The 5,742-nt window shown below is 44.5% G+C and overlaps 1 non-coding gene across 1 annotated transcript; it reads right to left on the bottom strand.

Moving 5' to 3' along the window:
• Positions 1-4,466: 4,466 nt before the first annotated feature.
• Positions 4,467-4,604, bottom strand: LOC116094459. Its single transcript, XR_004120123.1, has one exon. It is a non-coding gene; the product is annotated as a U4 spliceosomal RNA (small nuclear RNA).
• Between the last annotated feature and the right edge of the window lie 1,138 nt (positions 4,605-5,742).

Genomic DNA, 5,742 nt, shown 5'->3' on the forward strand with positions numbered 1-5,742 from the left:
GGGAGAGTAGATCAAAATTGCATCAGACTGTGGCACCTGTGACCCTTGGGTGTAAGCAAAGCCATCGACATTGCTGACAGTCAGTCCCCGGATTCAGTCAATTCAGGCAACGTGTATTCATGGAGTCTCTACCTTTAAAGCTTTCTAGCTGTCATGAATCTATTCTTTCCTCTGATAGGCTCTGTGCTTTCACAAGCACCTTTACCATCTGCAACCTAAAATGGGTGGCTGCTCCTGGTCAGATGAGGAATACACCCCTTTGCTGCTCTGGGCCCCCCAAAACCACTTCTGCTCTAGTATTTACAGTCAGGGCCTAAGTCAACTGATGGTTCTCAAAAAGTACTTGTTGATTTGTTTGCTTTTATTTTATTTTGAGACACAGTCTAAAGCCCAGGCTGACCTCAAGCTGCTGTACGTAGCCAAGGCTAACGCAAGCTTCTAATCCCTGTGCCTCTCTCTCCAAGCCCTGGGGCTGGAGGCATGCACTGCCATGCCATACCACTTTTATGTAGTGTTGGGATGGACTCCTGGGCTTTCAGAGTGCTAGGGGAGCACTCTAGTGAGCTACATCCCAGACCCCACCAGCATTTTGGGGAGAGGAGGAGTGGGAATGTCTCAGCTCTAATTTTGAATTGGTGAGTGATTTTTTTTTTTTTTTTGACTTTTTCAGAAGACCAATGAGCATTAGGATTAATAGGCAGGATCAGGAACCCATTCCCTAGATTTCCCAGTATTAACTGCTAGAGAACAAATCATCTACAAATTTAGCCACTTAAAGCAGCACCTACGGATTCTGATGGGAAGACATTAAGCAAACCACTTGAGTCATGTTTCTTCTCTTCCTGATACTGATAGTTGTCACTGGGCTGGATGAGAGGACACACTTAGGACCGTGATAGGGACAGCTAGAAGTGTGAGCTCAGCTGGACCTATCTCTCAGAGTCTCACCATACTCTGGGTGACTGCTTATCACGTATGATGGCCCCACCGCTCCAAGAGCAGGGATCCCTAGAGAACAAGGGAGAAGTTTCCTGGCATCTCCTGATACAAACAGCTACCTCAGGCTTTGTAGCATGGCCTCTACAGGATTCTCTTGGTTATAAGAACACCACCTGAGATCCCCTGAGGCAGAGTTCGAGGTTCCTTTCTTGATAGGAGGCCACAGTGTAGAAGAACTTCAGAGACATTGTAAAAGCTGTCCTTTACAATACATCCCACAGTGGCCCCATCTGTCTTTGCATACCCAATTCTTGTCTAGGCATCATTTACCACATCTACTCAAAAGCAAAGCCACTTCCCTCTCTTCTTCCTTATTTTCCTTCCAGCCAGCTAAGATACACCAGACTTCACATAGGTAGCCTAAAAAATAATGCAGAATTGACAGAGTTTACTGGGATGTTCCTACGGCCCGGGCTCGGGGTGGGGCGTAATCAGAGGCGAGAAGAATGAAGAAGGTTTTGATGAGGAGGTAGCTCTCGGGCTACGCTCTGCTGGGCAACTCTGCTGGGCAACGAGAACTTTAGTCTCCCATAAGCCAAACCACAGAAGCACACAAAGATATATGAGAAAGATTCTCAACTGCTAAGATCCTGTGGGCACCAAACAACCAGATTTTGAGGCTTTTCTGAAGATGGTGGCTTTGATGATGCAAGATTGCAACGGAGAGGTGAGAATTTAAGACAAAGTGGAAACCCGTGGGTGAGGGAGCAATGGTGAGAGTGGGACACTCAGAATTCTTGTGTTAGAGACTCCCCGCAGTGAGATATTAGCAATATCTGGAGGTGGAGCCTCTGGGAGGTAATCAAAGATAGATAAAGTCATGAAGGTGGGCCCCCATTGTGGTATTAAAGGCTTTTCAAGGAGAGAAAGAGAAAGCAAAGCCAGCAGCCTTGTCCTGGCTCACTATGTTTGCAGTAAGTGGTCCTTGCCAGATGCTAGGGAGCTGTCAGCACCATGACCTTACACCCCTTAGTCCTTACAACCATGAAATAACAACAAAAACCTCTATCAACTTCCCGGTCTCAAGCACATTTTGTTGTAAGTAACAGACACACAGATGGAGACAGTCGGGGAGTAGTGCGCCATGTCAGACAGAGAGGGGCTGGTTTTCTTTGTCCTCTCATCGATAAAATAGCTGAGCTGGACACAGGTGATGGCTTAGGCTGGATGCATTTATCACTGAGCTTAACCATTCCTTCACCAAAGGCTTGAACAGATGTGTTCAGATTGAACACTGTGTAAGACGACTCACCCTTTGGGAATCTGTGCTGCCCTAGGGTCTTTACGTCTCTTGGGCACAAAGAACCTTCCATTTCCCAAATCCATTCTAAATCTTAGCCCTAGCTGTTTCCTCCAGCATATCTTAATTGTCAATTTTCTTACTCTTCTCTGAACTAACCATGCTCCTTCACACTGGATAGAATCTCTCCTATTCCCTCTAGCATTCCATTAACACCCATCTGAAGTGTCACCTCTGGAAAGTACATCACAGCAGGCTACTGCCTTATTTCCCACAATGCCCTGCTTCCTGTTAACTATTGTGCCCTGAGTATTCTGCGTGCTCCATCACATCTCTAGAGAGGACAGACATTTCTTACTTAATCTCTGGACCGCTGATCTCTCTCAAAGACTCAGAGCATACTAGGTGGCCCTTCAATGGTAAACAAAAGAAGTAAATTCGGAAATTTATCTAACTTGTGCTGGTCTTCGCTTCTGATCCAGAAAAATCCTACACTTCTAGGGAGCAAAGGCTGGCACCAATCATTCTACACTGGTCGGTGGTGTTTAAGTCTCATCGAAGGATGCTGGGTTCTGTTGGCAAAAGCTGCCAAGAAGCCTGGGAAATCAGCCAGTGAAAGCTAACATGTCCCAGAGCAGGGGAGCTCTATTCACAAGCGCTGTTTATTTCTGTTTCCCAGAGGTACGGTGAGCAGCCCAGTCAAGGAGGCTCTCACATAGAGTTCTGAGCATCCTATATCCTTATGTCCATCTACCAGATTCCTCACTAGCACTCTCTGAAAGGCTGACACTCATGGCCAGTTTAAATCATTGTTAATGTTCATGTTCTCCTTTTAAAACCTAAGGTCACACATTCATAAAATCCTACTGACATGGTGGATAATGGTGGAGAACTCAGTTTATACATACAGTAAGTCCTAACAACTTCCCTTTCTTGGGAGAAGTTGTTTTTGTGGAGTTCAGAGCCTGGAGAGATAGGATGTTTTCTATGGACAGCCTTATGTAACATAGACAGCAGCTAGCAGAGCGAGTGGGGTGGGGTGAGGAGCAAGAGGGAGAAAGGGAAGGGGAAAAATAATTTAAAAAAAAAAGAAGACACTGTGTGTACTGGCTGGTTTTGTGTGTCAACTTGACACAGGCTGGAGTCATCACAGAGAAAGGAACTTCAGGTGAGAAAATGCCTCCATGAGATCCAGCTGTGGGGCATTTTCTCAATTAGTGATCAAGGGGGTAGGGCCCATTGTGGGTGGTGCCATCCCTAGGCTGGTAGTCCTGGGCTCTATAAGAAAGCAAGCCAGAGGAAGCAAGTCAGTAAGAAACTTCCCTCCATGGCCTCTGCATCAGCTCCTGCTTCCTGCCCTGCTTGAGTTCCAGTCCTGACATCCTTTGGTGATGAATAGCAGTGTGGAATAGTAAGCTGAATCAACCTTTTCTCCCCAACTTGCTTCTTGGTCATGTTTGTGCAGGAATAGAAACCCTGACTAAGACACTGTGCCTCTCTAGATTTCAGTTCTAAATTTCTAAATTATATGAAAATGATAATTTTTTAAAAAAGATATATCTTATTTTCTGTTTTGCCTGTATGAATGTCAATGCACCATGTATGGGACTGGTGTCCACAAAGGCCAGAAAGAGGCATCAGATACTCTGGGACTAGAGACAGCTGAAGCTAAGGTCAGGGTCTGGATGTGGAAACAGAAATTAAGCAGTTATCTTTTATGCTTACGATCTAAGCCCCCTGCAACAGCTCCCAAGAGTAACTGGGCCCCGTGAGCAGGATTTCCACCATGTGAATTCTCTCCTTCCTAGTTTGCTGGATGAGAAACCTTGGCATGAGGCTCAGCAGTCTTCATTTCACAAGTCTTCCAGAAGATGCTGGTGATGACAAAATTTGATAACTATTCACCACACAGCATCCTGTTAGCATAGAACAGTGGGCTTTAGGGGATGCTAAGATGCTGATGATGACAAGGTTTGATAACTATTCACCGCACAGCAGCTCCTGTTGGCATAGAACAGTGGGCTTTAGAGGATGCTAAGAGTCACTTTTCATAGTGTTCCACGCTCTGCAGATGCTGCTTAACTGAGCCACAACCTAAGTGTGTTGTGTGGAACTAATTCCAAAACATGTTTATATATAGATGAGATTAAATGCCCTAGTATCTTAGGGTGCTTTCAGCTACACAAAATGAGTTAGGTTTCCTTGATGAGAACTGATAATCACGAGATTTACCAGAAAACAAACAAAAAAACAAACAAAAACACAACTCCACCATTTTGAGCCAAATTTGGGAAAAGTTTTCAATTAGCAATAATCGCGCCTCGGATAAACCTCATTGGCTACGATACTGCCACTGCGCAAAGCTATTTTTGGGCCAAATTTAAAGCAAGCTTTATTAAATATTAAATACTGACCAAGGGATGAACTTTGGTCAGGACCGTTCTCTAGGATTTCCCAACTGAGAACAGCCTCGAAGCACACTTTGCAGGGGCTTATAAAGGCAAACCTATAGGCCAGCGTACTTTTCTATGAGACTTTGCTGTTTTTCAAGAACTACAACTCCCAGCATCCAGGAAGTTACCTGGTTCCTGGGCAGGCGGGGCTTACAAGAACCTGTGTGACTGTGTGTGATCCAGTGCCTGCAGGATTTCTCAGAGATTTTAATTCATAAGTGTTTAATTATGAGTCTCCAAAAGAGGACATTCTCTGTCATATAAATGCATCTTCTAGTTTAACTCTTTATCTAATTTCTCAAATAAAGCCTGCTTATTATCAAGTATTTGAAAAAGAACATTTCCCCACCTCCTACAAATGATCATGTGTTGTACTATACCTAGACTTTTTTTTTCCTTAAAGGACTATATTGACTTTCATTTGTTTCAAGTCCACTCACAGTTTAGAACTCTCTGTATATGACTTTTATCTCTAGTCTTGCATGGTCTGCCTTCGATCTAACAGTGCTGAGAGGGAGGAGCCAGTAACAGTGCCTTAGTCTGCTTTACGCAGAAAACCCTAGCCTGGGCAGTTTGCAGTAAACACCAATGTATTGACTCCCAGTTCTAGAGACTGAGAAGTTCAACATCAAGTTAGTGGCATCTAAGAAGGGCATTTTTGGGTCATCTGATGATAAGAGAGTCGGTGGGCAAGACACAAGCGAAGGAAGGCTGAACTCTCCCCTCTGTAAGGAACCCACGCTCCTGCTCCCCATGGCTCCCATTGTAACTGACCAGATGGTTACATACTCTCCCGGGTAACTTCTTCTGCAAGGTGAGACTAGGAATACTACAAAGCAATCCTGTCTCCAACACTTGGTTTTGGAGAAGCACATTCATGACCTAGCAAAGAGATGCTATGACCTTGAAGTGCTTGTAGATATGATTTAAGACATGGAACATTAATCTTCCCAAGCACATCAGAGGTTTAGAAGTACCTGCGCCCCCTCCCCTTTATAAATAAGAAAACTACATAAATAATGATATGGAAAGAAAGTGACATGACCGTTT

Source organism: Mastomys coucha, unplaced genomic scaffold (genome assembly GCF_008632895.1).
Source record: "Mastomys coucha isolate ucsf_1 unplaced genomic scaffold, UCSF_Mcou_1 pScaffold16, whole genome shotgun sequence".
NCBI lineage: Eukaryota > Metazoa > Chordata > Mammalia > Rodentia > Muridae > Mastomys > Mastomys coucha.